General features: G+C 39.1%; 2 protein-coding genes across 2 annotated transcripts in view; one reads left to right on the top strand and one right to left on the bottom strand.

Moving 5' to 3' along the window:
- Nucleotides 1–25,991, bottom strand: part of hwt (SH2 domain-containing adapter heavyweight) — a 414,519-nt gene that overhangs the window by 206,286 nt on the left and 182,242 nt on the right. The gene's annotated exons all lie outside the window — the stretch shown is intronic.
- The window catches only part of LOC117218398 (uncharacterized), a 36,689-nt gene continuing 32,167 nt past the window's right edge, over nucleotides 21,470–25,991 (top strand). The window contains exon 1 of the mRNA XM_076520910.1: nucleotides 21,470–21,612. The gene's annotated coding sequence lies outside the window, so the exon portion shown is untranslated. The remainder of the gene's footprint in view (nucleotides 21,613–25,991) is intronic.

Below are 25,991 nucleotides of genomic sequence, written 5' to 3' on the forward strand. Positions count from 1 at the left end.
CATCAAGCGGAGAATAATGAAATTTCCCACGAAGATGCCATTCTATCGCCGCCGCCATGGTTTCCGTGAAAACGCCGGTTTCAGTCTCTCACGCGACAGTTTATTCTGTAACATTTCGAGATCCTCGGCCACCGATTTCTCTCGTTTTCGATTGCGAGAGAACAAAGTGTAAGCAACAAACGTAAGCAACGAACTTCTCCAATCGATATTTGTTTATTTTTTCACTTATTCATTATAAGGAAAATATCCATTAGTTCCAGAGTTGTGCATTATTCGGATTGTTCTAAATAAATATTTATCTAAGATAATTATCCGAATGAATTCCTTTAAGTCGAATATTTTATTCGAATAAATTATTCTATCTATTTATTCGAATGATTCGTCACATTCAAATAATTCTTTATTAGATTAGTATATTACGTATAGCTTTATTATATTGGTAATTATTATTAAGAAGATGTCTAGAGTGGCGAACAATGACCAATAAACTGTCGATTTCACGCTTTTATTGCAAAAACTGTGAACCTAAAGTCAGTACAAATTATGTTCAACTTGTTACAATTTATTAAAGAATATCAAAAAATTCTATAGCAATTACCAAACAGCAGATGTGATGCATTTACGACATATGTGAAAATGAATAAAATACAAAACAATAGGAATATTTAAAGAATCTAAAAATTCTGTTTCCAACTCGATTGTCAACTGATTAAAATGATTCAGAAGTGAAATAACAATATTTATTTTGCACGAAATAAAATAAAAAACGTTGCTAAAAAAACGGTATTACTTTTGACCTAATTTCCAATAGCTAAAGTCGGAGCGAAGCAGCAATTAAGAGCGAAGAATAAGAAGAGTAGAAGAAACCGGTGCCAGAAAATAATTGATCGGTCGATGCGAATCAACGACAAGACAATTAGGAAACGAAAGCGACACGTAACCCAACCGGTTTCTTTACGTAACGTGGCGCTTAACCGAGGAGCGATTCGGGGGGGGACAATCAAACGCAGGGGGTAATTAACACTAACGTAAACAGCGAGGTAACCAGAAATTACGGTCCTGAGGACGCCGGTGTCCCACCCCCCACCCCCTCTTAACCTCCAATTTATATGCATCGTGCTTTACCTCGAGCCTTTTTCGCGACCCCCTCTTGAACGGATAATCAGAGAGCTCGCCCGAGCAAATTTGCTCGCCGAGGCTCGACGCAAGTAAACACTTCGAGAAGCTCCGTTAAATCCTCGGAATACACTTGGGAAGGGTGAAGGAGACAGACGATTTCCGTCTCGGGCTCTCTCAGTGTTATTGACCAGCGTCGGTCGCGAGGTGTCACGCGAACGAAGATTCATAAGATTACCCGGCGACCCTCTCAAGGTTCGCTCGACTTTGCCGTGCACCCTCGTCCACAAGTTGCCGGACAGTGATTTCAATGAACGTAAAAAGCAATCCCTGCGATCCTAGAGACGGTGATGTCCGAAAATGGTTGACAATTTTGGGCAAACTTTAACCTTTTAGGTACGGCTGAATTCTGCGCGAGGCTATTTCTCTGGACGGCAGAGTCTGATATGTACTGTACAGAGTTTGATACTGTATATTTTGTCTGCATATGCAGGATGTCCCAAAAATGTCTCGCAATCCGAAAGTGGCGGGTTCCTCAGGCCATTTGAAGCAACTTTTTCCTTTACAAAAATTTTCTCCGAGACACCATTGACGAGTTATTTAACGAAAAACAGTGACCAATAAGAATCGAGTACGGCTGACGCGAGGTGGCCGAGCCAACGGCGCCAGCGGTCGAGGCGGTCGAATCCCAGCTCAGCTGGCGCGAGGCGACCGAGTCAATGCGCGGAACTGGGCTTCGCGCGCTGGTTGATTGGGGGGCCGCCTCGCGTCAGCCGTACTCGATTCTTATTGGTCATTGTTTTTCGTTAATAACTCGTTAACGGTGCCTCGGAGAACATTTTTGTAAAGGAAGAAGTTGCTTCAAATGATCCGAGGAACCCGCCATTTCCGGATTGCGAGACACTTTTGGAACAACCTGTAGACTGTTGTAAATCGATGTGAAGACAAAAGAAGTGTGAAACAATGCATATGAAGACGATTATTTGGTTCAAACGATGAGCGAGTGAGCTTTTAGAGCAAGCCACTATAGTGGCGCGTCGTCCAGAGAGATGACATCCGCGAAAGCCACTATAGTAGCGTGTCGTTCTAAAAGATGATATCCACGGAAGCCACTATAGTGGCGCGTCGTGTCTAAAAGGTTAAACACGATTCGAGTAGTGAATAAGTATTGAATTCAAGAATGAACGGATAATAATTGACCAAATTTGACTGATGATAACTTCGCGAAAAGTTATCGTACGACGATAACTTTCCTTTTAAAATAAAGCTTGGAACCTCTACTTTAAGATACTATTTCCGGATTTTAAGTTTGATGCACCCTAATCGTTGTAACCCTTTAATTACAGAGCCATGCTTGTCATATTGAAAATCGTCAAGTTCAATGAAATACACAGAATTTGTAAAATTTTTTTCGAAGGTGCCATTTGCAGCCGAATGAAGTTCGATCTTGTCCCTTTAGTTTAAAAAAAAGAAACTCGGCTGTGATTTTTTTACGCGAAGTTACATCATTTTGAAATAACCCACATATTCTTGTCATGATATTGGCGTTATCGAATGTTCAAGGATTGGTTTAAAGTGCTGTAACTTCGCGAAAAAAAATCGCAGCTGAGTTTTCTTTTCTTTAAATTAAAGGGGCAAGATCGATCTTCGTTCGGCTGCAAATGGCATCTCCGAAAAAAATATTATGAATTCTCTGCATTTCATCGAACTTGACAATTTTCAATATGACAAGCATGGCTCCGTATTTAAAGGGTTACAATGATTAGATTGCATCAAACTGAAAATCCAGAAAAAGTAGCTTAAATTAGAGGGTTCAAGCTTTGGTTTCAGAGACCAGTCACCATCCTACGATGATCTTTTGCGCAGTTATCGTTAGTCAAAGTTGTTCATAAAGATCCTAGTGATAACATTCGGTAATATATACATATGTATATCATTCAATCGATCATATAAATATCATTCAACGTATCCTATGACGAATGGATACTATAACGAGTAGATGCTATAACGAACGTGCTTCTGGAACGAATGTAAACAACAAAACAGTATTCCAATCAGTCGAACATATTCATCAAAAATACACCCGACTGTAAACAACAAAACAGTATTCCAATCAGTCAAACATATTCTTCAAAAATAAAACCTGAAATTTCAATTTTAAAAAATCACAAAAATCTATCGTAACCAGTTGAGAATTAATTCACGTTTGCGCCATAATTTATAGTCTATACTGTCCACCTCTTTAATCGAATTGTCCTAATTAACATTTCTGATCGTCCAAAAAGTTAAGCTTCAAATCAATAAAATTATCTTCGAATAAGTGAAAGCGAGTAAATGGAACTACATTCGGAACTCTGTGTGTTTCAAACATTAAAAAATATCCTGCAAATTGGCAAATCAGTAGATAGGACGTTCTAACTAAGGACGGCAGTAATAGATCTCTTGGCACGAAGATCCGAGTATCGTTCTCTAGTGCGCTACTCCACATCGGAATGCAAATGAAAATGGCGTAAGGGTAGAACAGAAATCGACGCGCGGCATGCAACCGAGTCCCCACCCTAATTAAGTAGCATCATAAACACGAGACTCCTCCGTCATTCCAACGAGAACCAACCCTCCTTTCGTTCTTGCTGAATGAGCTGGCGGCGGGCGAAAGGGGGGCTTGGTCATGCATACGCGAAGTGACTGGCATATCCCAGGAGCTATTTTCCAATTGGCCAGTGTTCATAATTGAAGTCAGGGGGTCCGTGGACTCTCGAGTAGGAGCGTAAACGGTCGCGAGGAGGCCACGGGATAACGGAGTAACCGGATCCGCGCCGATCGAGCAGATATCCACTGGCCTCGGAGCACAATGGCTCTAAGATGTCTCCGGTTCCATGAATCCCGCGCACGTGACCGCGGCGAGCTGCTCGATTGTTCTAAAACACTCCGCTAAAAGCTCCCAGCCTCTCGCGCCCCTATTGTCCGCCCGACCGCCTCTTGCATTTCAATTAATCCCTGGCCACCGTGTATTTAATATTTATTTTTGTTGCTCGAATTGTTCGCGCACCGAAAGCAGTCTATTACGAAGCATTGTTCTTCGATAGATTCTTTCTAGACCTGGTCTAGAAAATTCAAGGAACGTTAATTCGTCTCTTGATGCCGAGAAGATTCGACGAACCGCCGAAGTTCGTGTGTTCGCGAAATGTTTGAGGTGTCAGAGCATTTTTTGATCGCTTCGGTCGAATGAACGCGACAGACGGATCGGTTAAAAATCGTCGGAATTAATTGCAAGAAATACAAGTCAGATGAAAATGTCCTTCTTTTTTAATAAGTTGAGAACGATCTAACTGAGTTCCTAAATTCTTCTCATTCCTTTACAACATTGTATTCGACCTACTCAGTTTTGTCACAAAAGCATTCGACTCCGTGAACTAATCATTATCGTATAAACCAATTTGCTATCTGAACAACTTAAAATATTTTTTACGATCCTCTCATGTAATTACAGAATTTGACGAATAAATCTTTCTCTAACTGGCAGTTGCATATCACGCAGTTGAATATATTAGAAATACCATTTACATATGGTCCGTTTATTTTGAAAGTGGTGCAAGTCCACTTTCTTTCGTTTCGAGAAAATTGAATGTTAGCAGATCTGACAATTAAAAAATATAGGTTAATTATGTGAAGTCTGTACTAATTTATCAATATGTAATTTGATTATATAAACTTCTTTTAGGCGAATTTAACTAAAATAATATACAATTTCTAGGCTGCAAATGGACTTAGACCACTTTCATAATTAGTCAATTGTAAATATCATTTAATTTCAATTTTGAAATAACAAATATCACTTAAAATATATCTCATATTAATCCAATTTTGTTTATAAATAATAACAAGAAATAAAATAGGATTAGCATTTTTTATTTTGAACGTTAATTATATTTATATATTGTTAAACTTAACACAAGATATTGGTATTATTAATTATTTATGCTCTTCATGTGACAGTGTTTTGAAATATTCATGATGCACAGGAGGTATATAAGGTAATAGCTGCTGCATATCCTTATATTTTTCGTATGTAATAGGCTTGGCATCGTGATGGAAATTGGACTTGCACCACTTTCATAATCAATGGTTACGCAATTTCTTTTACCGGCCAATTTTAAATTGAACAAAACATTGGCATTTTTTAAGATATTAAATACTAACTAGTTATAAACAAAAAGTTTACACTAAATTAAGCATAAATTACGTGATATCTCATTTTTTTTAAAAAAGGACTTACACCACTTTCAAAATAAACGGTCCATATGTAACTATTATTTCAAAAAAACAGTTTATTCTTCCAAATTCCGTATTACACGAGACGATCAAGATATTTACGGTTTATTTACTATTTGAAAAATCGATTCAACTCCAGCCCTGGTTTTCGGAACACCTCGAAAAGATCGACGAAGAATTGTAAAAAAAGGATTGCAGCACCACCGCTTCTGCAGTTTCACGGAGCGTCGCGTTCCGCGTTTCAATCTCGTGTCCCGGCGTTCGGTCGATTTTCTAGATTAGCGCAATTATCGTGATGCAGCGAGGCCTGTCGGAGCGTTACGCCGCCGCGGATTTTTGCGATCGTAAAGCGGAGAGGCGCGGACGGTCGAACAATCAGATAGAAACAGTCAACACGTGCAGCCGCGGGCCGAGTGAAAATGCGGCAAGATTAAAGCGATCACCGACATTGATTGCAATCGCGATTAATGCTCGTCCGTTTTCCGACGTCGTTTTTCCTTGTTTGCTCGCGCCCCGCCGTACGCTAACGTATTATCGGCAGCCGTGTTAGCAACACATTTCCTCTTTCATTAGCGGCCCGCGAATATCTTCCAGCGGGGCGCGCGCACAGTTCTCTCTATGCTGCTCGTTTCCGCGCTTTCATTTCTTCCAATATACTCGTCGACCTCTTCATTCGCCTATCCGCGATTTTTTTTACATATATATGTACGTACGAACTCGTTCGACGAGATCTCTCGAGCGGATACAGTGTTTCATGCTCCCTTTCGTAACGTTTCGGTTGCGCGGAGTGATTTAGTGTTCGATTTTCTTCGCTTTCTCCTGCTTTACGAATCATTCTTCGAATAAATTCATATCAAATTCATATCTTCGTATCAATTGTTTTCCCGTTACATTTTGTAGTAAATGTTTCATTTTCCATGTTCTTGTTGTTTTATACGCTTGGAAAAAAATGAAATTGCAATGGAACGTTTATCCAGGAATGAAATCGACGCATTTGTTTGCACATTTTATTTTTGCTTTATTATGACGTCAGTGTTCCTGACATTATTAGACGGATCAAGCAATAAATCATTTTTAAAGTAGAAGAAAATTATTCGTGAAACCGAATAATCCTGACTTCGGTATATTTGTGACAATTGTGTAATTATTATTAGACGGATTGTGCGATGAGTAACTTTTCAAACAGATGCAAATTATTTGTGAAACGGTAAGAGCAACAACATAAAACAACAAGTTAATATCGACTTTAAATCGACGCATTTGTTTGCACATTTTATTTTTCCTTTATTATGACGTCAGTGTTCCTGACATTATTAGACGGATCAAGCAATAAATCATTTTTAAAGTAGAAGAAAATTATTCGTGAAACCGAATAATCCTGACTTCGGTATATTTGCGACAATTGTGTAATTATTATTAGACGGATTGTGCGATGAGTAATTTTCCAAACAGATGCAAATTATTTGTGAAACGGTAACGGCAGTGCTGAACGCTACTTTATAAAACAACAAGTTAACATCGACTTTAAATCGACGCATTTGTTTGCACATTTTATTTTTCCTTTATTATGACGTCAGTGTTCCTGCCACTATTAGACGGATCAAGCAATGAATCATTTTTAAAACAGAAGAAAATTATTCGTGAAACCGAATAATCCTGACTTCGGTATATTTGTGACAATTGTGTAATTATTATTAGACGGATTGTGCGATGAGTAATTTTCCAAACAGATGCAAATTATTTGTGAAACGGTAACGGCAGTGCTGAACGCTACTCCATAAAACAACAAGTTAACATCAACTTTAAAATACCGTTCGCTTTCGCAAATTAAAAATTCCGTGAACGGTGCAGCGTTAATTAGCGAATCATACCGCACGGAATAGCGAAACGTGGATAAAAGAGAAAGGTCGATTCACCTCCCTCGACGCAAAAAAAAATGCAATTACACGAACGTCGTCCGTAAGATGCAACCATCGCTGCGAATGATTTCACAATGAATTAACCTTTCATTGTAGAAATTGTAGACGGACGACGCACCGGCGCGACGAGTCGTTGCTCCTATTTCCGTAATTAAGGCGCATTCACACGGGCTACACTGGGGTGACATTAATTTAATGACCCTTGATTGCTCGGCGTAGTAATTGACGCGCGGACACGCGCGCTAGCCCTTTTTATCGTTTAGGATGCTTGTTCCGCGCCGATGTATTGTGCTTCGCTGTCGTCCGCATGCACATCTAAATAATTCGCTCATTTGCTGACCTGTTATCCAGTCGAGTGTACGGTTACCTAATGCAAGATGCGATTCGCTCTTGCGAAACACCTTGTGAATAATGCTTCCAGGTTAATCGACGATTTCAATCAACTTGTTGCGATCCTTGCTTCGTTTGCATAGTTAATCGACTTCGAGAGATTGCTGCGCCCTTATAATCGTGCGCAGGGCGTGTCGCTATAGTTGAACGGATATTTATATACCTCTTAGCAGAGTTGGGTAAATTTTATTCGAATACAATTCTATTCTTCGTTTGATTTAGCAGCCGATATTATCTCGTCCGAGATTATGTCGAGCTTATGTCAAGGTAAAGTGAAAATTATTGTTATGTTACGTTCTGCCAAGAAAAATGTGTAATTTATTGAAATTAGAAACGCTGAAAATTCGTCGACTTTGGATACGTGTAACGTTCGAAACAAAAAGTTCCGCGCTTTAAAACTTGCATTTCGGTGTTTTCTCGCCAATATCTATGGAAATACATCGTACAAAGTCGAAACATTTTGGTCCCCGAAGGAAAACTTTGATCAAATAATGTATTCGAAAAATTTATTGGAAATGTTGTTCGAATGAAACGTTATTCAAATAATGCCCGACTTTGCCTCGCAGAGGCCTTATAATGTTACGAATCTTTTTTTATAGCATTAATTGAATGTAGACAAAAATCTAGTCGCACTTTAAACGCGAGTGCAATATTTTAAACGTTTGTACAATGTTTGAGATCGAGCACGGTCGTATCTACGTAGTCGTCAAAATCATGCGTTCAATTTTGGTTTCGACATAATTTCGCCAATGAGAAGAAAACGGCGAGAAAGGTTTATAAGACGCGTAAAATAGCGACGCTATAAACGAACGTAGAAAAGCGTTTCTGAAAAATGCTCTCTTTTCAAGAAAACGTCGTTCTTCCGGATATGTTGGACGGAGTGTTTCTAAGCAGCCGGTATAATCACGGCGACCCGTTTCCCGGCGGGGATCGCGGTAGTAATCGAAATTTGTGTGTAAACGGTCGGAACGGAACTCTCGAGTTCCATTTCCGTCGCAAATGGAAGGAGAGCCCATTCGAAACGGAAATCGTCGCGGTTCTGGGAGGAAACTCGGAGTTTTTCCAAGTCGGGACATCTATCACGACGGCCGGAGCACTTTCCGTAACAATCCGTTATCAATCTTGCTAATGTCGTGCCGCTTCAGCCCCTTATTATCATAACGCGAACCATCGCGGCGCATCACAATGAATCCGGAATCTTCGAACAACGCCTCAGGTATTTGGTTTCCTCCGTCGATGAAGAAAAGCTCGCGGTTTTTCGTCTGTTCGCGCGATTCACGCTTCCTTCCGCGCGTTTCTTCTCACGAATTTCTTTGTTGTCGGAGCACCATTGTAGCCGGCGTTCGATCGAACGCCTAAACGCTTGGGTTAATCGACGTGCTCGTTTTACGAAGTGCAGGATGTTTAACCCGTTCGTTTGATATTTCTTGCACATTTATTTGCCTTTCCGTTGATCCTAATGCAACAGCAATTTATCTTATTTAATTGCCGGAAATTGAGTAATTAAGTGAACGACTTAAATATTCTGCCTCAAAATTGACACAGCCACCGCCTTATTCTGCTAGTAGACGTCCTGCTATAGACGTCCACCACGAAGCGTCTGTTAAAGGTTCATTGCTAACAAAAAAAGGATTAATTAATTATTCTTTACTTATCATTATTTATTTATTTAAAATAAAACAATGTTGGTGTCTAGAACAGATTTTTCCAAAATTGGTTTCCTCTACTTTGACCTTCGAATATATATAATATTATATTATATTATGTTATATATATTATTTATTATTATATTATAATAAATAATAATAATAATATATAATATAATAATAAATAATATATATAATATAATACAATATTATATTATATAATATTATAATATAATCAATATAATTTTATATTGATAATAACCGAAGCAAAGATTGCACAAAATCTAAATAAATTCGATCTTATCATTTGAACAAGGAAAATCATTTCGGTCACTTTTACTTGGCAGGTTCAGCGTTAATAGAACTGCGAGACTTGGTAGGGGAATCGTGTTGGGAAAATGGCGCCGGTTCGGGGCACGAAAAATGGTTGCGATATGAAGCGAAACGTCCGAAACGCGAGCCCCCTGGTGCAACAGTTTGTGATTGACGGTCGGACAGGGACGCTCGCGGATCACCAAGACTGCCGGGGCGCTAATGCAAATGCAGCGAGTAATTAAAAAACCGGGCCCCTCTGTGCGCACCAACGCCTACAAATGGCGTTCCGACAGACAGCGATCGGATCACTATTGTCCCGCGGGAATAGACAGCGGGCCGAGTAGAACGAACCGGCTCTGCACGAATGATCGGAGTCGATATCGACGTCTGTTGGTTTGTTTTAATCTCCCTTTGTCGTCGCGTTCTCTCGTCGCCGGTGTTCCACGCCTACGTCAAAACTTCCGAGGATGTCGGTGATTAGTTGACGAACAACGATGACGCAGGACGTCGTCCCACGTCCGGTTCATCCTAATGAATAGTCGTCGGATCTTTATGAACGGAAAATCGAAATCAAAATTTTGTGCAGCGACTGAAAGATGCGCGAGCTCGTTCATTTATTTTCCGAATAAATTGAAACAGTTAACAATTAATATTGATCAGAAACGTATAAAAACACATAAATGAAGCAGCCGTTTTTTATGTTACTTTATGAACTGTAGAAACATAAATAAATCAGCTGTTCGATGTTTGTTTATAGAATATAAAAATATAAATAAAGCTGCTGTTTCATGTTAGTTTAGAAATTGTAATGAATAAAATATAAAAACATGAATAAAGCTGCTGTTTCGTGTTAGTTTAGAAATTGTAATGAATAAAATATAAAAACATGAATAAAGTAGCAGTTTCATATTAGTTTAGAAAATATACGAAACAAGATTTAAAAATACAAATGGAGCAGTTTGTACGTTTTATATCAGTTTATAAAATACGACACAGTTAGGAAACAAGTATAATTTTATCACAAAAATATTCGTAAAACCTTTGAGACAATGCTAATGCCCCATACGATTGGTTTAAAATTAGGGGTAGACGCGTCCAATCCCTGGTAGTTCTGCCTATATTAAATTGGTAAACGGTCCTGGTCGCGTCGTTACGGCAAGCCTGCGTTTTCGACGACGAGTTTAGAGCAGAAGAGCGTAAGAGCTAGGGTTGGCCGCGTGGCGAGGGCCGCCATTTAGACCGAACTAGGAAAGTGGGTCAATGAAAGCTAAAGACCGGGACTTTCACTGGGAATATTTTTCGCGTTGGTTCGCCGGGCGACGCGACACAAAGAAAACCACAACGGATTTCGAGGGCGCGGTTGCGCGTCTCGACGGTGGAACGAGTGTACACGCGAGTGCGATTTTCCCTCGGCCTGGCCTCTCTATCCGTTTGAACAGGCTCTGCCCGGCAGGCAGCGAGAAGCGAGAACTCGCCACGTAATCAAACAGGGCCGGGACACGGACGTCAGATGGCGCGAGGTAACATATTGACAGCCGTCATCGCGCGATCATTACTCTCCGGGAGACCAAAGAGAGACCGCCAGCGTCATCCGACGTGTGCGGGAGGAAAGCGCCGCGGCCGCCCCTGAAACCGTGCCGGAATCGATGGAAATCTGGAGGATCTCTCTCTCTCTCTCTCTCTCTCTCTTTCTCTCTGATCTGGTATCGCCCTGGGCGATACAGGGGGCAGACGTTCCCGCGATTACTTTCTTCCACGATACCCACGGCTTTCCACGCTTTTTAAACTTTGATGCCTCGGCTCCCTTGATACTCGAAACAGACGCGAGGGAACCGCGTGGTTGGCGCTCGATGACCCATTAAATTGCGTTCCCTCGGTCTTGAGAAAATAATTTTCACGGTCGAGCGGAAACGCAACTGATAGCTCCTTCCCGCGGAGCATTTTTCTATAAGCCCGTGTTTCGCAGATTTTCAGCCTGCAGGGAACACCAGATGGATATTTTCCGGCCGATTCTATCGCGTCCGTTCGATCAAACCGATGTTCTACGATCTCGAAGTATTTGTCTCGGGATGTTTTTCTTTTCTTCCTTTTTAATCGAGCAGTTTTAACCTCTACAAAAAGGACTGCCGCGATTATATAGGGGGGGGGGGGGGGGGGACTAACGTGAACGGGACATTGCCATTATTTAAAACATTGCGAATCTTTTTATAATAACATCGTATTTGTTTTGTGACCATATCGTGCAGATCCAATCACTTGACTGCAGGGTCTTTCTGCAAAATAAGAATTGTCTCTGGATCTGCTGCAGAAAAGAGTTTCTGCTTGAATCATTTTAGTAGGTCGAGAGTAGTATATCGGCATCATTAATGATATTAATAGTTTTACTGTTTCAAATTGTGCGTAGCTATTTTTATGATAAATACGTAAAAGCCGCAGTCTGCTAGTCGCGCGTAAGTTGAAGTCGCTACCAGTTAATAACGTAACTATGTCAGACAATTAATTTTCTTTTATGCTTGTAATTAATATTCATCCTTTCGTTATGCAGTTACCTTTTATTTATTGTATCATCGATCGGGTATTTCTTCAAGAAAGTCGCCATTATTGACACAGAGTCTATTTGAGTTTAAATCGCCATTAATTGATGCGTCGTCGATTTGCCGTCAAATCACTATTATTGTGGCGGAGTCAATTTGACGTACGTCACCGCTAGCGTTAGGAGCGAATTTGTCGTACGTCGCCGCTCTAACGTTAACCAGTTAGCCCATTGACTGCCAAACAAATTTAGCGCGGGTGCCACGGTCTTATTTTAAAGAAAAAACATGAAGTTTTACAAAATATAATAATATTAAGTTACTGATATAATATTGCAATGGCATTTACAGTATTTTTTTATTAATAATCAATATGTTCTCTACACTATATACATTTTTTATTCATCCTTTTTAATAGTTCCTAACTCAAATAGCCATTTGTAGCCAATCTAAACTTGTAGCACCCACTACTGGCAGTTTTGGTACAGACGCTTACTACGAGATATCTCGTAGTTGGCAGTCAATGGGTTAGCTGTGTTTGACGAGTATACTCGTCACGGAGAAGTGGCAGTACATTGTGTTATGACGAGTATACTCGTCGTGCGTAGAAAGTAGCGACCACTGGCTATTTAAATTGTAATTTTAGTGAAAACAAAAACATATTCTCAAATTTCAAGATGTTTAGATTATTTTGAGGCCAGGCCGGAATAAAATAAACAAATAAAAAATATGAATAATTATATGAATAATTCACGATATTGGTGTTCGACGTGCAAAGTGCCATTATGTATCGTTCCTTGCTTTGCTGAATATCACTCTACAGCAGCAATTTGAATTTCTAATTTTCATAAGTATTTGATCTTCCTGCGTTTTTCGTTTGTTATGTGTGTAATATACGTCAATGTTAAATGATTAAGTAAATATTAGTAATAAAATTGTTAATTTCATGAAATAAAACCGTCCTTTTGATCCAATATTTTAAAAGCGTCGCTTACTCTGTGTTTGACGAGTATACTCGTCGTCGCTTGTTTCCCGCGACACATATAGGTGCGCCGCGCTCTGAAAAGAAGGCGCCACAGCTAACTGGTTAAAGGTGTGACGGTTTCGCGAGCCTGAAGAGAAGGCAGCAAGGTCTCGGTAATCGGCGACTTGGTCGCCGAAAAGCGTGGACCGGCGGTGTTCGCCGGCATCAAGCATTCTCGACGCGACCTCTGCCAAGTGGCCGCGGGAAGGAGAGACGGAGGAACGGAACCGGGACAGGGAATGGCAAAGTTTTTCTAAAGTCCCTGATCCGTGAAAAACAGCGATTAAGCGATTTAGAAGTGCAGGCAGCTGCGTGCCGCTCGGCTCACCTTCCGCCGGCGTTCTTTTTCCCATGTCTCCGCGGAGGAGCCCTTTCACCCTTGCGTGGGTGTCTCTGCTGCCTGCGGCGTCGTCGCGTTTATTCCCTCGACGAGGCCCCAACGTATCGCGAGATGCCTCTCTGCCACTGCTTCGAGGACCTGCCACGTTTCGTAAAATCGACGGACCGAAACGTCCCGACTCGCGTCTTTTTATTCCGACGTCGAGAGAAGCTTAGATTCCGACGTCGGAGACGTCCAGGAGACGTTTCTTGTCCGGAACGAACGCTTTAAGCAGCGTTTGCGAAATACTCTGATCACAAAAATTTACGCGAGTCTGGAGACATTTCGAAATATTCTTTTCGTTTCGATTGGCGCCAGAAATCTCGCCTGAGATTCGTATCGGCTTACAAGAAAATGCAATTCGCCGAAAATTTGAAAACGCCGATAAATTCGTCAACTTTGGATACGTATAACTTTTGAACCAATAAGCTCCGCACTTTAATCCTTGCGTTTTCGGTGTTCTCTCATCAATAACTGTGAAAATATACCATGCAAAGTCGACAAATGTTGGACCCCTAATGGAAACTTATACAAAATGAAGTGACAATTTAAACTAAAACAGATTTTACAAAATGTCCAGGATGTGGTTATTATTGTTATCGAGTATAAATATTGTTACAATATAGACTCCCTTATCCGAATATTTATCTTGCCAATAATCTGGTATCCAAACGGTCTATTACCTAATTGTTGTATCATTTAGAGAGCTCGAAAGAAATTCTTAAATAATATACGATTTTGGATTGATTGTATCGTGACTGTAATTTTTCTACGGATGAAAATCAGAAAGTTCTAGAATCAATCGATCCTGTAATATTACACGATATCACTTAACTGCACGGTAATTAATTACGTTGATATTTAAAAAACCGATCGCACGGAAGAACGGTTTCTTCGAGACTGCCTCCGCCGTGAAATTGAATTAAAAACCGAGCGCGATGATTGCCAGAAAAAGTTCCACGGGCAGACAATTACCGAAGCCAGATAATTACCTCTCCCCCCCTCCCCACCGAATAACAATCTCCACGGTTTGCCGCGTTCAAGTATACAAGGAAATCTTCATTAATATACCAGGGAAGGTGCCGCAAGACCGTGTACACGCAGTTCTAGCTGTAAAATTACTTTAATTAAAACTTGCCGCGTTGGTTCGCCATTAAGCGGACCTTGATAAAAATTCGCGAACTAGATCGGCGCGATGCAACTTCCCCGGACCGTAGACCGTGAAGATAAAATCCCACGAAACCGTCGATTACACCGGCTACTCGATGCGTTCGCGACGACAATGTGTATCGGTGAGTTTTCTGTTTATCGCGTGTGCGTGTGTGCTCGCGTTCGAGCTGGTATCGCGGGTAGATGTCGGGAAACAATATTGAACAAACAGGAACGGGAGTAAAGAAGATAATTAAATTCCGTGATGGAGAACTGTTGGGGGGAACAGAGTGTGCTGCTCGAAAATTCTGATCTCTGGATAAATTAAAACGATTTGTTACCAGCAGCTGAAAATTCTACAACCGAGCAAGTGTTTCCACGCGTATTGGATCTGATCGATTAATTTCTAGTTCTTTGCGATACTTCTCTGATATGCTCAACAACGCTGTTCAGTGTGAAATTGATTAGTGGAATCGACGAGCACTTTTTTTCATGCAATCGCTCTCAACATTTTCTAGATAATTGCGAGAAATAAGGCGTGCTACTGTTAAGACATACAAACGTTGAACAACATAAGAATGTCGAAAAAGTAATCGACATCGTGCAACTTCACTTTTCAATTTTAATTCGACCAAACGAAATGCGTTCATTTTATGAATTTTTGGGGGTTGCTAGCGTCGCAATCGAAGTGTCGATCAGTTACATAAATGTTAATCTAAACGTTTGTCAAGAGAAACGACGTAGAAATCGATCGGTTCCATTTGCTTGAGAGCCGCGCAGAGGGATTTCAAGATCGTGACGCAGCGCATCGATAAGTTCCCCGAGCACATACTATGTTCAGACTGAAAAGAATCGTCCGTTCTGCCAACAATGCCTCGAAAATACTCGACTAATCTCTCTCGAGCGACATCCTCCGAATTCAAGGAGGAACGCTGTTCCTGATAAGCGGAGCGCATTATGCGAGATAATACCGTCAATTGTTGTATGTGCGAGAGAGAGAGAGAGAGAGAGAGAGAGAGAGAAAGAGAGAAAGAGAGAAGGAGTTTCTTAGCAAAAACGAAGCAAAAGGTCCACGATAAAAAAATGTAATTATTATAGGACCAAACGAAACGAGAACGAAGGAGACAAAACTCCGTGGATAATGGCAAAAAGTAATTGTGAGAACGTTGCCGTCCTGGACGCTGTAGAAAGGGCGAAAGATGGCGGCAAGAGGAAAGGTTAAAATTACAATTTCACGGAGCAAATAGAGTCGGACGGACGCACCGTGTTCCGAGAGACAGGAGCTGGCTGCAGATGACTATATAGCATCCGCTTCCTTTTTTCAGCTGCATGTTTAATTATAAGAGAATTAATACGCTACTCTCCGTCTCTCAACATTTATTTTACTTTCTTTCTTTATTTCTGAGGAATTTTATTTTTTATTTCTGAAATATTTTCTGAAATTTCAACCGACGGGAAATTCTAAATCATTTCATGCAATTGTAAGATGCATCTGTACAACCTGCGAAGACCACGATGTGTGAAATTCATTCATAGCAAATTGCAGCAATTAGTAGGAGAGGAAACGTACAGTTGGTCACGAAATTATCGAGGCAATTTTTGGTACGGAAAAGATTTTAAACCGTTGGATCAAGTGACTTCATTTTGTTGACACGTTGAAGGTATTCTAGTTTACCGAACAATCGCCGAAAGAATTTTTGTACAAATTAAAATTAGATCAAGTACCAAATGATTATAAAAACTTATATTTTGTAACTATTTCTAATTCGGTAAATAATTAAATTTTAAGCATTGCTGAAAATTTCATCTAAATTGGCCAACGTTGATATAAGCTATAAACAATTCAATCTTGTGAAAATAGCAGGTTTTACTGCAAGTGTCCCAATAGTTTCGTGACCGACTGTACATCAAATTGTGTTCTCCGATACTACAGAAGTTACGTAGAAATTAATTGCGAAAAGTCTGAATTTATTTAGTTTAAAGTTTCGAAGTGTGAGATGTAGAAAAACTTTTTTACGTTTTGAAATATCCTGCGTCACGAAATCAAGGTGGGCGGTACTCGCAGATAATTACGGAAAAAAGAAACGGCCGAAAACTTGATTACAACGAAAGGGCGGAGGACCGGACCCTTCAATCGTGAATATTCATACTTCCACGACGCTGTCGTTGATATTAACCGGTCGACGATGAATGAAAACGTGATTAAGAAAATTCGTAGCAACATTATTGCTGCGATTTGCATGGAGATATACCGGCGGGAGAAATGCTTAAACTTTTGTTTCTCTCCTTTCACGATGTCAGAGAAATTCAATTAACTTTAGCTAATTTTTATTCATTTTAATTCTTAATTTAAAAGTCTTTTACATTGTTTCAATTTATCGCATTTGTTAAGAGAAGAAGTCGATCTGCTTTTAACTCCTGTTTCTTGTTTCATTATATGTATACAAAGGACTTACAGTCTAGCGATTAGTTATTTATGCCACACTCCGTTATGAGTTGAAATACTGATTCGGTTGTGTAACAATCATTACATAACACACAACAGGATTTTCTCGTCAGTTGCACGAGTATTAATTAGGAAAGGTTGTCATAACTAGACTGCGGGTCTTTATGTAAAATAGAACCTCTCCAACAAACAAGAGTTATATAATAAATAATTTTAGTTAATAATTGATTTTTTTTTAAATAAGTAACAATTAATTTTCGTTCTTAACATTTTCAATGAATCGAAGATAAAACAAAAATTTCTAATTTTATTAACATTTTCGTTTAACATCGTTATTATATTAATATATATAATATATTATAATATTATATATTAACATCGTTTCATACTTCATCCATCCATTCGCTTTTATAATTCGTAAAATCGGCGGTTCAGTCATGAGCAAGCTATTAAAAAATGTATTATTTGCCTAGAAAATTTGTTTAGATATTTTAATTTTTAAACGGCGAAATAAACTAAAATTAAAGGCTGATAAAAGCAATTCGCGTTCTATCACGTGTTCGTTCGTGAAAGCACGCTCTCTGCAAGGAATATGTAATGAACGAAATGGATCGTGGTCAAGTGTTATGCACGCGTGAAAGACGAATGGAAATCAAAATGGAAAATAAATGGCAGACGCCGAACAGATGCAGGATCGTCGAATGATCGATCCCAGCCGTTTCGAAATGAAAAAGGACCAAATTACACGGTACGTTAAGGATGTCCTAGCGGGACATCAATCTGGATCAAGGGCACCCTTATAAGAGTTCGATCTAACATCCCCGTATATATTTTGTGCAACTGCATTCCCGCGGCTCAAACCCGGAGAGCTGTGACTCATTCTCACCCGCGTGGAAATCGATATGGCCATTTTCGTCGGCAACTTCGATTTTAAACGAAGTGCCGACTGATTTATCGCAGCTGCTTTATTTTTACAATTTTTACAATTTATCTGATTTTGACAATTGCTTTCACGGTCTTTGGAAGATTCGAAATTAACAATTGAGACAATTGAAAAGGAACGTTGAGTCGGTTGCTCGATTGCGAGAACAATTTGACTTGCGATTTAACAAATTCTTGTAACTTCGCCATTTTTACCGAGGTTGTTATTAAAATGATAACGATTGTCACGATAATCATTAAAAAGTCTATTAACAAGCTTGCGAAGATAGATTGTGAAAAATGCTAATGTTTTTCATAGGATTTTTCACCAATTTTTGCAGACATGTGGAAAAGAACGATAGAAAATTGATGACTTACTGAAAAATATTTTGCATATTTTTACTAACTAGAGATATAATCGATGATTATGTTTCTAGTATTAACACCATGCCATCCGGTGGCACCACGCTGGTGCCATGCAAAAACTATGTTTTATGCCGGTGATACCACTTTGGTGCCATTTGAAAAAACTGAAATAACATTTGAACTATATTTCTTGGGTGTTAAAAGGCAGCAAACTAACTATAGCATTGTGCTTATTCAATTAAGAATTAAGTACGAAAATTCTTGGATGACTTATCCTAATTTTAGGAATTTATATTACCGCCATCTTCGAAATTTTTGTTAAAATCTAAAATTTCCAAGCTATTATGCCGGCGTCAAACAAAAGAATCATATCTAAGATCTGCGGACGGCATAGTGTTAATATATTCATCTACTAGTAAAATGCACTCGTCGATAGTAAAATACGCGTGCATCGTGATTTTACTATTACCAGTAAATAAATATCGCCGATCGAAACTGATTCTAACTGACGATTAAATCGACGGGAAACCAATGGAAATTCTACTCCGCGAATAAGAAACGTGTCCCGTCGAAGGAAGAGCTTAATATCACCGACGGTAATTTCCAAAGTTCGGATGTCTGACCGCACGCGGACCGTAACTACTGCGTCAAGTTCCTAAACTTCGTCCGGTCCCCCCGAATCGCGAAATTTTTCACCGATTTGCATGCGAATGTTCGCGCACGAAATGCATAATCAATTGCCCTTATGAATCTTTAATTCCAATTTGAATATAAATCATTGTATCAGCGTTTATCGATAATACATTAAATCTCTTTCAGGCGTGGCTCCCGCGACGCCACGTGTACAACAGGTGCAGGGCAGATTGACAAATTACCTGCTTTACGTTCCGTCAAATTTTCTGCCGCCGCGTTATCGATTGCTAATCACAACTGTTGCTTCTCCCATTAATCGGATACCGACTAATCGGTCGACTTACGGATGCAACGTCCGAAGTGCTATGCTGTCTCAATTCATCGAAGCATAGACAACGTTTGTTGTCAGTCCTCAGCAGTGATTCGTTTCCTCAGCTGTGCAGTTATATTTACACAACTGTGTTTATAAAAGATCAGTGTCAGAAAAAGAGAAATCAAAATGAAAATAATTTATGCAAAAGTAAAATTCTCTATGATATTATCAGAACCTAATATATTCGGTTCTATTGGAAATGGGTAGATAAATAAAAATAAAACGCAGTGAATTAAACTTATCCCTTTTAGTTTATTAATTTGATGTACGAGGAAGGACCGTCTTTACTCTCCTGATTGCTCCAGGAGACCGAAGACTATTCACAAAGACGAAACCAAAAACGTCACCTAAAGACAAAGAGCACTCTGTTCTATATACATATGAAATCATTGTTTATCTAATGGTACTCTGGCGAGACTCTCGGCGTCGATTCGTTTTTGTAACTTATATGCTAGAAGGAAAAACTTCTGAGTATTCAAAAGAGAGAAAATAATCCAATAGGTTCGTGTCTGTTTTGTATTTTGTAATCATAATACTTTCATTTCGATTTTTATTATCGTTACTATTATTACCATTATTTTTATTTTTATTTTTATTATGATTTTATTATCTTTTCTGTTATTATTTAATTATATTTAGTTATGGAAATAACTTTAATACTTTTCACTATTTGAACTTTCAATTATTAGTTGAATCGCGTTAACAATTAGTTGAATTTAATTAAAGAACGTATAAAATATGTTCTCTCTTTACGAGATGTCTGCGTTAATTGACGCGATTCAACTATATACTATATTTACACAACTGTGTTTATAAAATATCAGTGTCAGAAAAAGAGAAATCAAAATGAAAATAATTTATACAAAAGTAAAATTTTCTATAATATTATCAGAACCTAATATATTCGGTTCGTGTTTGTTTCGTATTTTGTAATCATATTACTTTCATTTCGATTTTTATTATTGTTTTATTATCGTTACTATTATTACCATTATTTTTATTTTTATTATGATTTTATTATCTTTACTGTTATTATTTAATTATATTTAGTTATGGAAATAACTTTAATATTTTTCACTATTTGAACTTTCAATTAGAACTTTTATTTAATTAAAGAACGTATAAAATATGTTCTCTATTTACGAGATGTCTGCGTTAATTGACGCGATTCAACTATATACTATATTTACACAACTGTGTTTATAAAATATCAGTGTCAGAAAAAGAGAAATCAAAATGAAAATAATTTATACAAAAGTAAAATTCTCTATGATATTATCAGAACCTAATATATTCGGTTCGTGTTTGTTTTGAATTTTGTAATCATATTACTTTCATTTCGATTTTTATTATTGTTTTATTATCGTTACTATTATTACCATTATTTTTATTTTTATTATGATTTTATTATCTTTACTGTTATTATTTAATTATATTCAGTTATGGAAATAACTTTAATACTCTTCACTATTTGAACTTTCAATTAGAACTTTTATTTAATTAAAGAACGTATAAAATATGTTCTCTATTTACGAGATGTCTGCGTTAATCGACGCGATTCAACTCGGTAAAAACAATAACGATTAGAAAAGATAAAATACATTATCACATGCATTCAAGATTAAATCATATCAGGTGGTAAATAAAAAACTATTTGCTAGATTGATTTTTGCACTCAACCTATTTGTTAAAATTCAACGGTTATCATTATTTTATTATGATTTATTTATCATTACTGTTATATATCATTACTATTATTACATGTATAATCCGTGCATCCGTGCGGTCAATTAGTTAACGAGTTTCGCAGCGGAATCCGGAAACTTTCCGTTCGCGATCGTCGTTATCCGGCGTCGCGGATCTCGGCGATGGGAGCCGTCTTATCGAAACGCGGGTCTCAGCAGCTCATCGATCACATTTCTATCGGTTCGAGGAGAACGAACGGCGTGCTCTCCTCCCGCGGCTTGTGTATCGGCAGTGGCCGAGCAGAGCGGCGAGATCCGGCGAGAAGTTGGAACGCGTCCAACTCGAACTTCTCCCGTGGCGTTTCCTGGTGAGGTTTGACGAATCTTCGAAGTTTCCGCGGAGCAATCCGCAGTGCGGGCCAGGGGACGAAAGGAGTGCGAACGGAGGTAAAATAGGCTGATAGGGGGCGGAGAGGGGAGGAGACGAAACTCCGCGGGGAGCAAAGAGAGAAACGATGACGCCGATAACCGATCGACGAAGAGGAACGTACTCGCGCAACGGCGGCGTCTCCTTGTTTGAGTTGCTGATTGTTCGACACGTCCCGACTTTTTTTAATCACAAAAATTTACGTGCACCTGAAGACTCTTCAAACTGTTTCCTTTTGTCTTTAGCACCTGGCATCTCGCCTGAGATTCGTATCGGCTTGCAAGAAAATACAATTCGTAGAAAATGAAATTGAAAATCTCAACTGAAATTAAGAACACGGAAAAATTCTGTGTATAAATAAAAACGCAGACGTGTAACTTATGAACCAATGAGTTTTAAAGTAAGCTTTGAAACTTGCATTTTGTGTTTTCTGGTCAATATCTGTGGAGGTCGATACCATACAGCACGGGTGTCAAACTCAAAAGCTAGCTTGGGCCATGATAATAAATAAACAATGCTTAACTTTAGGTGGGCCGCAAAAAAAAAATCAATGTTCATAGAAACAAATATTTTTATTTTGACTAGTACGTCGTAATAAACATATATGAAGTTAAATTATTGTTTACGTCCTGATACTTGACATCAAAAATGTTCATCTCGGGCCGCGAGTTTGACACCCCTGCCATACAGAGTCGACAAATTCTGGTCCCCCGAAGAAAATGTTAACCAAACAAAGTGTCAATTTAAGATTCAGCAGATTTTACGAAATGTCCAGGAGGTGGTTACGATTGTCATCGGGTATGTTACAGTAGAGACTCCCTTATCCGAACATTTATTTTGACAATATTCTGATATCCAAATCATTGCATTATTTACATACATTTTCACCTGGTAGAGAACTTGAATAAAATGGTTATACAATGGAATGTTTTGGTATCGGGATATTACAAAGATAAACGTTCAGATATGGAAGGCTCTTCTGTATTTGTGCGAAAGGAGGTAAAATCGTGCGATAGGGGGTGGAAGGGAGGAGTCGAGACTTCGCGGAGAGCAAAGAGAGAGAGAGAGAGAGAGAGAGAGAGAGAGACGATGACGCTGATAACCGATCGACGAAGAGGAACGTACTCGCGCGGCGGAGGCGCCTCGTTGTTTGCGTTGCTGATTGTTCGACACGTCCCGGCTTCTTCTCGCGCTTTTTTCCACGGAACCACCCTCTTTCCCGCCCTTCTGCTCCACGATCGACGGATAAAGCTTAATACGTGGTTCCCTCTCGGCCCCCTATGCCGAACACCCGGTGTTCTTCCTCCTACGCGTTCAACCGTCCCCTAATGGCGTAATTATTTCCCTCGGCTCTCGGCTCTCGGCTCGCGCAGATAGCCACGACGCCCGATAAATTACGCGAGAAACAAGTCTGTCGATTTTATCAACGTATTTGATTTTCCCTTTGCCGTTTATTCCCTGAAAATTGATTCGCGGATGCGCTGCGAGAACAATTCGCGGGCTGTTTTACCAAACAAATGCAGCATGGCGGTTTACTATTATTATTCTTCATATGATTATTATTATTATTATTATTATTACTATAAGTTCGTTTACTTTAGCGTGGTCGTATTAACCCTGGTACGTCGAATACAGGGTCATTTTGACTCACGAGTGATAATACAGCAGTTTCAACACAAATTTTACTACACAATTTTTACTATGTGTCACAGACAATTTTAATTACACAACACAAATTTAATTATGTGTCAAAATGACGTTGAACATTTACACGACTATGTTGCTAGACTATGTTTTTATTAATTCGTACAATAAATCCCATTGCAAATGAATTGCTTTAGATTGATTCTGGGTGTTTGTGCCAAAAAAAAAAGAGGAACTACACAGCTACGGTTGTGATGGTATATTCTTAGTCACTTGTAAAATAAATTCTGTTGTACAAGAATCAGTTTATAAAATTCTCAGGAATATCCATTTTCCATAGACTGTTATTATTATTACTATTATCATTATTGTTTCTCTATACAGCTTCGATTTTGATCGAACCGCTTGAAAATAACGTAACAACATTGGATTTTTGAATACCGCAACTTTCGGAATAAAATGTCTCGAACTTTCAACCATCAAATAACGGCATACGTTAATTTGACGTCCCATCAGTCTTCGAAACGAGTTGCAAAATATCTGCTCACCATTTCGAAGTTAAGAAGCTATCGCAAATGTTAGGAACGAGAGACAGAGCTTTATCACAGAGGAGACAAATTAGAAGGATACAAAAAAACCTGTCAATTTTTTCGCACATGAATTACCGCGATCTAATCAATGTGACAGGTCGAGTCTCTACAAGTTATACAAAAACTCGCATCAACCCCTTGCCAGACTTTGACGAGTCTGACTCGTGACGATGATTTCTAGTAACAACCTGTTAAATATGAAAGTTATTCTGTTCTTCCAAGTACGTCAGAATAAAAATCTGCCCTCTCCTCATCAATATTTAAGCATTCAAGGAAACGAAGGCACACGATGAATTTCTTTTTCTCCCACGAAATTGTTGAAAAATTTGATTGTTATCATCATTACTATTATCAATATTTTCTCTATACAGCTTCGATTTTGATCGAACCGCTTGAAAATAACGCGGCAACATTGGATTCTTGAATACCGCAGGAACGAACCCGCGCGGCAGCTTCAAGTGGCCGATAATAACAAGCAATCGGAGCCGAACTTATTCGTTACAGAAACGAGCCGGGAACGCTACTAAAACATGCCTGTAATCTTTTAATTCCCGTAGCCACCGGCCTGCGCGCCGCGAACGGCCGCGGTCTTTGAACAATGTATTTACGTTCTCGTATCGGGAACTTTCAAAAGCCCGGCCCGCTCGAAAGTTTGACGGCAAACGAAATTAAAGAGAAAAAGCCCGAGACGCCCGGCGGGGGCGGAGAGTGGTTACGACGGGGCAAAGGGAAAACCGCGTAAAGGTTCGAGGGAGGGACGACAGCAGGATACCGAAACTGGTATTCTTGAAATGCAAAGGGCCCACTACACTTGAGAGGGCGAGCCTCTCTCCCGTCGCAAATATTCTTCTGATATTTTCTACATTGGCTTTTCGCATTTCATAGAACCGTCGCGCGCTTTAATACATCGACCTCGCTGGCCTGGAATTTCGGGAACAGCGAGACACAATGGCGGTCAGAGAGTTGCCAGCGATGTTGAAAATAAGTGGTTATCGATCGGGGGCCACTTCATAAATAGATTCGTGCGGATGTAATCGTCAGAGTGGATTCTTATGCTTAATGTATAGCTTTTTTCATTTGTCTTTAAGTAGTGAAAGTTCCACGAAAATTCCACGAAGGATTGCAACTGGACTGCGGATTTTATACATCTATGGTTAAATTGGTCGAATGCGATTCAAGATGGTGAAAAGATTAAAAGAATTTGAAAATCTCGTGTCATGGTTTTTAATCTATTAAATTAGTTATATATTATTATTGTATATATTATATTATTATTACATTATTATTATTATATATATATATTATATATTATATTATTATTATTATATATATATTATATATATTATATTATTATTATAATATATATATTATATATATTATATTATTATTATTATATATATATTATATATATTATATTATTATTATATATATATATATTATATATATTATATTATTATTATTATATATATATTGTATATATTATATTAGTTAATTATTATTTTCTTCCAATCGTTGCAGACAATTTTTATTCTGCACGAAAGTTCGTAGTTTAATTGTATCCCTTAACACCCTAAAGATACGTCTGATACACTTGTCAGCAACGCGGAGAAAATTTTGCAAAATTTCTAATTTTGCTATATGAAGCTGAATCGAAGTAAACCGCGGCGTTCCACGGCAGGTAGTTAATATGAGAAATAGCATACCATATCGGCCGCATGTTTTTCGATATCACGCCCGCGAGATGCCGGTTCTTGCGTCGTAAGTTGCCGGTGGCAAAACGCGTTCGAACCGGTGCTTCCGAAACACAGGGGAGCCGTTTCCGACCGGACTCGATCCTCTCAGCGGGTATATTCTTGCGACCGACGTCACCTATACATTTCCCGAGCGTTTTTCTCGCAGCACATTCCACCCCGAAAGCCACGCGCGCGACGCCATAAACATGTCCCGCGTCTAAGCGACGGCCAGCGAACCTGTGTATTCCCAGGACGAGCTGCGCTGCCCCACCGCCGAAACACAACGCTCACGAGCTCTGCATACATTATTCACGCGACAACCGTTGCAGTCCGCGTGTTTGGCTATTCATTTTACGTCGGTTAACCCGCCGATCGACATTGTTTACGCGGAACTTGAACATTTAAATTCACTCGCTTTCGGCGGAAAATTGG

This window comes from Megalopta genalis, chromosome 4 (genome assembly GCF_051020955.1).
Source record: "Megalopta genalis isolate 19385.01 chromosome 4, iyMegGena1_principal, whole genome shotgun sequence".
NCBI lineage: Eukaryota > Metazoa > Arthropoda > Insecta > Hymenoptera > Halictidae > Megalopta > Megalopta genalis.